This window comes from Pan paniscus, chromosome 17, assembly GCF_029289425.2.
Source record: "Pan paniscus chromosome 17, NHGRI_mPanPan1-v2.0_pri, whole genome shotgun sequence".
NCBI lineage: Eukaryota > Metazoa > Chordata > Mammalia > Primates > Hominidae > Pan > Pan paniscus.
In genome coordinates, this window is record NC_073266.2 from 27813736 (window position 1) to 27824763 (window position 11028).

Sequence of the window (11028 nt, forward strand, 5' to 3'; positions counted from 1 at the left end):
AGAATTAACATACAAATTCTGCAAGACATTTTTGGCAGTTTAATTGGGGCAGTGTTTTGTAGACAAATGAACAACTTAAGTAAGGGGGATCAACAAAACTTGGGTTTCAAAAGTTATCTGGGTTTAGAGTGTGAAACTTCGTCGGAGGACACACACCTTGCGTGAATGAGATGCCTGTGTGTGTGTGGACATGTTGGAGGTACAGCATAATGGTGGCTTCCTCCAGAAAGGGACATTTGGGGGAGCACCAATGGCTCCTGTCTCACAGTGGATTCATTCCACCTAGACAACACAGCCTGATGTGGCATGGACATGAATGGAGGTCAAATGGACAGTAGCTGAGAGGATCAGCCCTGACAAGGGCCAAGGTGAAAGACCTGGGAGTCTCTTCAGGTGCAAAGTCTTCAGCTGAAAAAAGGAGGTGGTCACAGGAGATACTGAGCTGGATCAATAAAGTGCAGGAGAGAGAGAGTTGTTGGCCCTGGGGAGCGAGTAGTATGGACTCTTAAGTTTTCTCCTCCCTCCATTAATTTCTCTTCCAGCGCAGACTTCAGTCTTAGACTTCCCAGCTGCCTTGAGGGATTGGATGAGCCTTGGCCAGCTCTTGAAGGTAAAGGAAAGCACCTAGCAAGATTGGCATCTGGGCTTGGCTGTGCATGTTTTCTATTCTGGGAAAATATACATAACACAATATTTATTTTAACCTTTTAACCAATGTGTGCACTCAGTGGCATTCAATATATTCACAGTGTTGCATAACCAATACTACTATCTACACCTGAAATTTTGATTATTTCTAACGAAACCTTGAAGACAGTAAGCAATATACTTCCTTTCCCCCTATTTCCAGCCCATGGTAATTTCTTTTTCTTTTTTTTTTTAGGAAACAATAAAATCACTTTAATGTGCTACTTTTCATTTTGAAGTCATTACAGTATCATTTGCAAAACTCAACAAGGAAAGATGCCTGTGGATGGCCATGTTCTGGGAGTCACTGAGACGAGGTGCTCCTGCTTTCGCCCAACCTGATCTGGGGCTCAGACAGCTGCAGGCCCGAGTGGCTGGGAGGTTTGCAGGGAACCAGGTTTAGCTGTGATGAAAGCACCTTGCTGTGGGCTGGGAGGTGGGAGTGCAGGGCAGCCTGGGCCCCCCTGGCCCCATACTCAGATCGGCAAGTGCCCAGTGGAGGCCACATGGCCCCAGCACCAACCAATGTAGGGTCTGTGGGTCCCAGCATTTCCACATCCTGAAAAGTGAGACGTGAACTGTTTCCTAGGCAAGTTCTCTTCCACCGTGTTCTGGATGAGGTCTGTGAGCTCCTTCCAGTTTCACAAAGAATGTGCAGAAGGTGGAAAGAGTGAGGGACGCAGGCCCAGCTGCAGCTGCACTCAGGCCCCTCAGTCATAAAGTCCGGGTGAGGGGCTGAGTAGGCGCTGACAGGAGAACAGCCCCTGTTCCTCTTCCCTAGCCAGGTTCTCACACGTCCCTGAGGAACTAGAGAGGAAGGCCTCTGGGAAGCCCGGCCAGGGCCAACCGGAAGGGCCTTTTGGTGAAGTCTGACATCCTACATTAGTTTCTCTGGACCTGGGTGAGAACCGGCCCCCAGGGGAAGGACTGTTTTGCCAGCACCAACTCTCCAGCTGGGCTGTTGGTTCCCATTGCCTCCTGTCGTGGATACAGAAAAGCAGCCAGGCTATTCCTAGTGTAGTAAATACAGAGCTGGCTGAGGCAGGGCCAGCTGAGGTGCAAACTCCATGGGGTTTGCTGTCACTCTGCCAGCCGTCTGTCCAGCAGGCCTCAGCTTCACAAACAGGAAAACAGAAGGAGTGCATCTACTCACTGGGCGTCACACTGCCCCTGCTCACAGCCACCACCTGCATCGAGGCAACCTGCAGGTGGGAGCTTGGTTCCAGGAGGTGTCTGTAAACTTCTGTCCTGGGGTGGGCCACTGCAGATGGCCTGTCCTTGCTTTCTCATCACCAAATCCCCGTTTTGGTGCTGACGCATCCAGACGTTAAAATCGCTGACGTTTTCACAAGACCCACAAAGAGGGAGGGTCCAGGCACATTTTTTCTTTCCGTATCACCCTGGAGTGATGGGGAAATTTCCCCAAAAACCACATGTACTGTGATTGCACATATTGGGGTGGGTATATTAGACTAGGGGGCCGTGGATGGGTGGGGAAAATCTTTCATGTGAGGTATTCCTCTAAGCAATTCTTGACAACTCTTTTCTCCTCCCTTCTGGAAGCTTCTGGCACTGGAGGTGGAGGCACGGCATGTCAAGGGTGCAGGTCAAGACCACACATGCTTGGCACAGTACACAGAGCTTGGCTGGGTTGTGGGTGGGTGAGCATATGCGGGAGGGCCCTTGGCTTTGGCCACCGAATGCCTCTTGCTGGCTAGTCAGGCGGGACCACCCCTGCCCCTCCCACTCACACATTAGGCAAACTCTTCACAGATCCTGCGTGTGTCCTCAGGCACCGTCATGGAGTAGCCCACGGTTCTGGAGTCTGTGAAGGTCTCGTGGTCGTTGCCACCTGGTATGATTTTGTCTCCAAAGAAATAAATGGCCTTATAACCGTCATTTTTCACATGTCACAGGCAATACCTCTTGCCCCATCCATCAGGAAAGACATCAAAGCTGATCTGGCCTCCTATGAAAAACGTGAGGGCTTTTCCTGCAAACTCTTTCCTTGATCTGCTACAGCTTTTTCTCTTATATTTTCTCTTTTATTGAATTCGTAGAACTCAATGCATTCTTCTTGGCTGCAGCTTCTTCCAAATAGGGGACATGTTTAACATCCCATTTCAGAATTCAATGAAAGTACCCCTCTTCTTCAGGAGTTTAATTTTTGCATTGCAGCTCAGACAATAGTTGATTAAATCTTGGATTTGGACCTCACCCAGGTGACTTTGAATATTCCATTTACACGAGGATTTCCCATCTTTGTATGCTACCAAGCCATTTTCTGGAAACGCGTAATCATATTTTTCAACTACAGCATTTCCCAGTTGCTCCTGCGCTTCCTCAAAGTCCAACCTGCCTACCACTCCGATTTTGATCTGCTGCCTCAATTTTTGTAGGAAGTCATCCATTTCTTTGGTAATTTTCTGCTGCAGGGTGGTCAGGGTCCCATCAACGTCCAAAAGGCAGAGCACTGGGCCGGGTGCTGCCATGTCCCTGGCTTCCAACTGCACCTTACAAGACTGGTTGGCACCAGCCCATGGTAATTTCTATCCCATCTTCTGTGTCTATGCATTTGATTATTCTAGGCACTTGATTTTAGTAGAATCCTACAATATTCCTTTTGTGTCTGGCTTATTTCATTAGGCATAATGTTTTCAGTATCCATCCACATTGTATCATATATCAAAATTGTTTTTTATAGATGGATGATGTACCATTACATGTATATACCACTTTGTTTTTATACATTCATTTGTTCACTGATAGTTGGATTTTTCCATCTTTGGGCCCTTGTGAATAGTGATGCTATCAACATTAGTGTACAGATATCTGTTTGAGTTCTGTTTGCCATTCTTTTTGGTATATACCTACTACTAGAATTCCTGGGTCCAGTGGCAGTTCTATGTTTAACCTTTGGAGCAACTGCAAACTGTTTTTCACAGTGATTGCAACTTTATACATTTCTACCAGCAATGTATCACAGTTACAATTTCTTGTTTTCCTTTAAACACTTATTTTAAACTATTTTCCTTTAAAAAAATTATCCGGCCGGGCGTGGTGGTTCACGCCTGTAATCCCAGCACTTTGGGAGGCCGAGGCAGGTGGATCACAAGGTCAGGAGATCGAGACCATCCTGGCTAACGCAGTGAAACCCTGTCTCTACTAAAAAATAGAAAAAAAAATTAGCCAGGCCTGGTGGCGGGCGCCTGTAGTCCCAGCTACTTGGGAGGTTGAGGCAGGAGAATGGGGTGAACCCAGGAGGTAGAGCTTGCAGTAAGCCAAGATCGTGCCACTGCACTCCAGCCTGGGCGATAAAGCAAGACTCTGTCTCAAAACAAAACAAAAAAAATTATCCTAAGGCCAGGCACAGTGGCTCACACCTGTAATCCCAACACTTTGGGAGGCTGAGGTGGGTGGATCACGACGTCAGGAGTTCAAGACCAGCCTGGCCAAGATGCTGAAACCCCGTCTCTACTAAATGTACAAAAATTAGCTGGGCGTGGTGGCACGTGCCTGTAATCCCAGCTACTTCAGAGGCTGAGGCAGGAGAATCGCTTAAACCTGGGTGCCAGAGGTTGCAGTGAGCCAAGATCAAGCCACTGCACTCCAGCCTGGGCAACACAGCAAGACTTCGTCTAAAAAAAAAGAAAATTATCCTAGTAGGTGTATATTGGTACCTGTTCGTGCTTTTCACTTGCATTTCCCTAATGACTAATGATGCCGAGCAGCTTTTCCTCTGCTGGGTATACCTCCTTTAGAGACTTATATATTCAGGTACTTTGCCCATTTTTAGAATTGTCTTTTGTCTTTTGTTTGTTGTTGTTGTAGATTTTTAGGAGTTTTAGAATATATTCTAATTTTTAATTTCTTACAAGATGTATAATTTGCAAATATTTCTCCCTTTGTTTAGAACTTTAGATGTACAAACTTCCTTAATTTGTATAAAATTGATTTTTTTCTATTTATTATACTTTAAGTTCTGGGATAAAAATGGATTTTTTTAAGCATTGCCTTATTTTTAGTGTCATATTCATTAAAAGGTTGCTAAATTCACTGCTATGAAACCTTATCCCAATATTTTCTTCTGAGAGTTTTATAATTTTAGCTCTTATATTTAGGTCTCTGACACATTTTGAATTAATTTTTTATATGGTGTAAAGTAAGCATTCAGTTCGTTTATCTGAATGAGAATGTGCAGTTTTACCAACATCATTTGCTGAAGAGGCTTTCCACTTTCCATTGTATATTTATGGCACTTTGTTGAAGATCACTTGGCTATATATGTATGCGTTTAATTCTGGGCTCTCTATCAGTCCCAGTGGTCCTTATGGGTGCCCTAATTCTAGGACCATACTTTTTGAGTGTATGTAACTGCATTGTACATTTCAATCTCATAAATGTGTGTCCTCCAACACAATTCTTTTACAATGTTATTATTGAATATTTGAGACCCCTGGAAAACTCATTCAAAATTGAGGGTTTTCTTATCCATTTTTGCAAACATGGTTGTCAGCAGTTTGACAGGGGTTGTGGTGCATCTGAACATCACTTTGTATAGTATTGCACTTGAATAATGTTTAGTCTTCCTGTCCATGAATACAGGATGCCTTTCTACTTATTTATATCCTCTTTACTTTATTTCAGCAATGTTTTGTTCTTATTGAGGTATAAGTATTTTGCTTCCTTGGTTAGCTATCTTACTAAGTATGTAATCATTTTACATGTTATTATAAATGGAATTACATATGCAATTTTCTTATTGGACTGTTCATTGTTGGTGTATATTAACACAGCTGCCATTTGAGTGTCAACCTTATACTTTGCAACTTTGAACTTGTTAACATTAATAGCATTCTTATAGATTATTTCATATTTTCTATATATAAAAATGTAGAGAAGTTATTGGCTTCATATCTATTTTCTCAAGATATGAAATGTATATTGCTACTGTACAGTTAAATTCATACTCCCTACTGAATGATGTCCTTCCAAATGGCCTAGTTAGATTGTTCAAAAAATAATTTGTCTTCTTATTCCACAATTTATAGTTTTAGTTCTTTCTTCAAGATGATGTCTTTGTTTTTTTCCTTTTAGTAATACGTAGCATTTCTCATTCTGTTCTGCACACCAAGGCTCCCTGTTAGCTAGTAGCTGGAAGAATATGGCAATGTCTATTTTGTTTTTGCTTTAACATCATTAATGACCTTTTAAATTACTAATATCAGAAATTTACAGTGAATCTGGAGTGGAGGAAATGTGCAGGGAAGCATTTCACAAATGAAGGAAGCCTGACCTTCCTTTTAACATGGCTTCCTTCTTTTCCTGAGACGGAAGCCTGACCTTCCTTTTAACATGGCTTCCTTCTTTTCCTGAGACGGAAGCCTGACCTTCCTTTTAACATGGCTTCCTTCTTTTCCTGAGACGGAAATGTGTACTGAGCTCATGACGTGTGAGAGCCTGTTGCTTTTGCTTCTCCTCATATCATGAGTTTTCCCAAATATCTAATGATAATGTCTGTGTCTAGGTCCATTTATCTACCACAACATGATTCCTAAACATATTTTTGTGTATTACCCAGAATTCTCTACTTATAGACATATCAGTAATATACTTGCACCCAACTCATTGCCCTCCTCAGAGGTAAAAGATGCCCAAAATGGTTCTCCTGTCGCTTCATCCCGAGCACTGCTCCAAGGCTGGGCTGTGCTCATCTCTGTAGCTGGGCAGTGGGCTCAGGCAGAGCCACTTACATTTGGGAGGAGTAAGTCATAAGAGATAATAGTGTATCATGAGTTTAGAACACCAAGATGATATAGCAGGTCACTCTCCTCTCCAGGTAAACTGGTGTTCATCCCATTGGACCAGGTATCTGTGGATTTTTTGTCAGGTTACTGGTTCATTTTGTAGACAGCACTCACTTAAAAAAATTTTTTTTTGGAAGTAGCCACTACATGGAATCAGGATGTCACCAAAAGCATTTTTGACACCTAGAGCTATCTGATTCCTTCAAAACCAAGTTTGGGCTAAGCTGAAGTGGTTATTTTTGGACAAAACAGGCCTGTGTTATGGAATCAGCCCTGACTTGGAAGCTTATCTCCTGGGTTTGAAAGCAGCTCTGAATCTTGCTAAGTTGTGAGACCTCAGGCAAGTCAGTTCACCTCTAATTGACCTTGCTGACCATACACAACACACACTTTACTTTTAGTACCCCATTCAACCCTCACTACAAACCTCACCTGAGTTGTGGTAGTTTACTGTCCAGACTCCTTAGATGGAGAAACTGAGGTGCTAAATGAATGTGCGCAAACTTGCAGAATCCTAAGTGAAGGAGACAAGATGTGAACCTAGACATGTGGCCCCAAGGCGGAAGTAGTGAGTCGCTGAACTGCAGTTATCATGCCGAGAAGGGTAGCTCTCAACCCTGCCATGAGTTATAAGCGTAGGTGGCTCCCTCACTCATGTGTGTCCTAGATTTCTGTGAGTCTGCAGACATCCCAGGCACTGGCTGTGATTACAGGGTGGCCACAGTAATCACATAGCTTAGGGCAGACATCAGTGAATGTAACTGTATCACTGGGCATAGCCATTGGTGTGGGCAGTACAGAGAGGGCCCAGATACTTCTCATGCCATGGCCAGGTCACAAGTTCTGGCCACTGGGAAGCAGCACTGAGAGACTTTCATGAACTTCTTTCAGTGCTGAGGACACTCCTCAGCAGTTGGCCCCAAACAGGTAGGATTGAAGAAATATTTTTGAAACAGTAGAGTGTATTATCACCAAAAGACCTAGGAGTGATCAAATCCTGCAAGCTACACATAAGGCACAATGACAAATAAGGCAGCAAAGGGCCATTTGGTGATTAGTTCACCAAACTTGTTGCAACTGTTTGTACTGCAGAGTTAAAACATACCAGTATTCAACCCACATCTCCTCTCCTGAAATAAACTGTCCAACATCAGCTGGCCAGAACAAGCACAGATATTCTTCATACTCAACTAATATGCATACATGACAAAGAAAAGGCGGTCTGGATGAAAAAATAGTGTGTTATTAATAATGGTTATTTTAAAGGATATAATTTCAGTGTTTCTAATTCTGTCATTGGTTATAACAAAGGATTAGTGAATAAATACAATAGACTTTTGCCTGGAATTTAATCCAATCTGTCTATTAAACTTTGCTTTTATTCAAGTGCAAAATCCTAAAACACATAATAACTGCAGTGACAGCCAATGTGGATCCATAGACATAAAAATGGTCTTGGGACATAAATCTTACAAGCTAATATTGTTTTACGGGGTTTAGAAAACCGTTTAGCTGGCTTTCAAAACCAGCAGTGTGAGTAATGGGATTCTCATCAAATTACAGTACTGTTTGTAGACTGACTTATTCTTGTTGCGTTAAGTTGCCATTAGCAAAATGCCAGGGACTCAGTTTCTCACTCCTTTCATGCTCCTCTTTCTTGCCTGTCTTTTCATGAGGAAAAATTTTCTAGCGCAGTCCAAGCTGTGCTTTTAACCGAACACATCCACACACGCTGTCCTATTGTCTACATTCAGCAGAGCTCCCTGGATAAATCATGAACAGAAGCATCTATGACTGACAGTTGCTCTGTGTCCTTCTATCCTCCCAGGAGTTTCCAGCTCATGAGGGCAGAGGAGATGAAGAGAGGCCGATCGATGTAAGGGTGAGGTTGCCTGCTTTCCCTAAAATAGACATGTTCCTTTCTTGGTTGCTTTTTCAATTAACTTTACATGTGAAAAAAACGATGTGCATTATAGACATTAAATACTGTTTTCTGGGGTGGTGGAAGAAGAGATTCTTAGCAACTGATATGTAATCCAAAATGACATTTACATATGATGGCCTCAGGTTATAGACTGTATCCCTGGGGTCCTTGTTCTTGGAAGCAATGTCTTCTTGGATTAAGCATTTTGCACTTGCCGACCTAAACGGACCTAAGAGATACACCTTCTAGGAAAAGCTCATGTCTTTTCCAGTGTGCATCCTACCCTGTTTTGGGGGCCTTGGAGTTGACTACATTTTCTGATCCAGTTTTTAATGCTCTTTGAGAGAAACACAGCCAGGTGCAGACAATCCACAGCTCAATGTGCCCCTCATATAGCTTTGTTTCTGTATTGCAGGTCGTGCAGGTGGCCCCTCTGAGGTGTGACTCCAATAAGTACTCTGGAATTACTTGCTGAGAAAGAAAAGTCTGGATGCCAAGAAAGGTGTGACATCCTTGCTGGCTTCAATGTGAAGAGCCACCCTGATTCTGGGATTCTGATAGGAATAAGGGTAGTGGACTTTTTTTTTTTAAGTTCTCCAGGCAAAAATTATGACCAAATGTCTCCATCTGGTGAAGCAGCTGCACTCCTATGGGGGCACTGGGCTGTGCGCTTGCCTGGTGTCTTATGAGTCTGCATTGTGTGATATGATTGTGTGTGTTTTAGTATAGGGGAGGCTGTGTGTTTTCTCAGGAGAGATTTTCCATTTACACAGCACAATTGCCAGTCTCCACTTCTAAAAAGTAAAATCCACCCCTGTTCTACTCTCTCCATACATGACTCATTCACCCGTGCCAGAGCCACCTTTTATTACCCTCACTGCTCAGGTGGAGAATCTGAAGGGCCAATGGGAGTGGCCCCAGCTTTTGAGCTCCTGAATGAAAAAGTCAAAACATGAGCTCAGGTGTGTGGCCCAATGCTGACAGTCACCTGCTGACATGCACTTATGCGTCAGTCACAGGGTGTTCATCACCATGCAGGAGTCCAGCATTCATGTACAAGCCCTAAAGCACTGAGCCTGAGAGATCCCAGACTCTGCCCATCACCATAAAGTGACCTCCATGGTCACATAACCCAGAGCAGTTATAGGCACATCTTCCTACAGACCAGCATAGTCCTCAGTGTCAAAAGCACAAAGATCCCCGGATGTTTTGGGTCAGCTCACAGGTTCTAAGACGTGGGGGACCACATAGAACAGTTCTGAAGTTATTTTGCTCAGCAGCTGGCCAAAGCTTATAAGGATCAGTGATATATTTCAGTAGATTTAGTAATGTTCACAAGCCCTAAAATGCTCAAATCCTGCCAGCTAAAAATGGTGAAGAGAGACAGATAAGAACACTGCCCCACTCAGTGTGGTTTCCGTTGCCTCGTGGCAACTCTGTTATACATCTGGATTAAGGACCCTCAGCCTCAACCTAACCTTTCCTCCATGAGGAACCGTCTCACTGTTAACTGACTAGTGTAGCCTGCCTGGCCATTAGCCTACATGAAATAAAGTTTTGCTTTAAAACAAGTGTAAATCTCATACAGGAGATAAGTGCAGTAGCAGCAGCATCTTGCAAGTTGTAAAGAAGACAGCGGTGATGTAGCTGGACTTGAAGCCAGACAGGAGGAATTAGGGAACTCTGTCACTGAATTACAGCACGCAGAGTTGAAAATCATTTGTAGACAATTTCGTGTTACAGTAGGTAGCCTTTAGCTAGTAAGCAAAGGTCTCTATTTCTCATTTCTTTCCTGTTCATCTTCATTGTTGTCCTTCTTCCAAAACGGCAAACAGCCCAAGCAGAAGGCAATTTCAGTATTAATCTAACTAAGGTTTTGTGTAGTTTACTATCATCCAGGTAAGCAAATATAACTGCCTGCCTGCGTGCCTGCCTGTCCCCAACCCCTGCTCTGCGTTTTCATTTAATAAATATTTTGGTGTTCTACTTACCATGTGCTAGATTTTCTGGAAACCACAAAGAAAATGAGGTAGAGTCTTTATATTGACAGCTGATAAGTTAGATTTAACATAACTGACAAAAATTAAAAATTGCAACTTTTATAAAAATACCTTATATATGTCTGAATACATACTGAATGTAAGGCAGTTGACAAAAATAATTACTCCTGCACTCATGGGCAGTTTCTCATGAACTTGTCAATTTCTATTTTTTCTACTTCCTCATTTCAGTAGATGATGCATATCTGAACCTGGAAACCGCTTCCCACTGTAGAGCGTGTCTGAGTCATGTCCCTTAGCTTCAGCAGAGCAGATCCAGCAGGCTCTGAGCTTGGCCTCTTTGCCTGAAGCGAGACCTCTAGGTAATGTCTCCAGGGAGGGTGGCACAAAGGATCCTGGATCTCCTGATCACAGCAGCCCGAGAGTGCCGTGCGTGCACCATGGCTCAAGAAGAAGACTTAAAAAGGGGAAAGTATGACTATTTCTAATCTGTAGTATTTCAGTATTTTTAATGTTTCGGTTATCTGTATGAAAAAGAATTTGCAATAAATAGAATAATTTGCCTAAAATTGAATCTATTTCACCAATAAAATTGGCTTTTAATCAAGTG

General features: G+C 43.1%; 1 pseudogene; it reads right to left on the reverse strand.

The window, feature by feature from the left end:
• Nucleotides 1–2441: 2441 nt before the first annotated feature.
• Nucleotides 2442–3179, reverse strand: LOC100977844 (phosphomannomutase 2-like; annotated as a pseudogene).
• Nucleotides 3180–11028: the final 7849 nt, after the last annotated feature.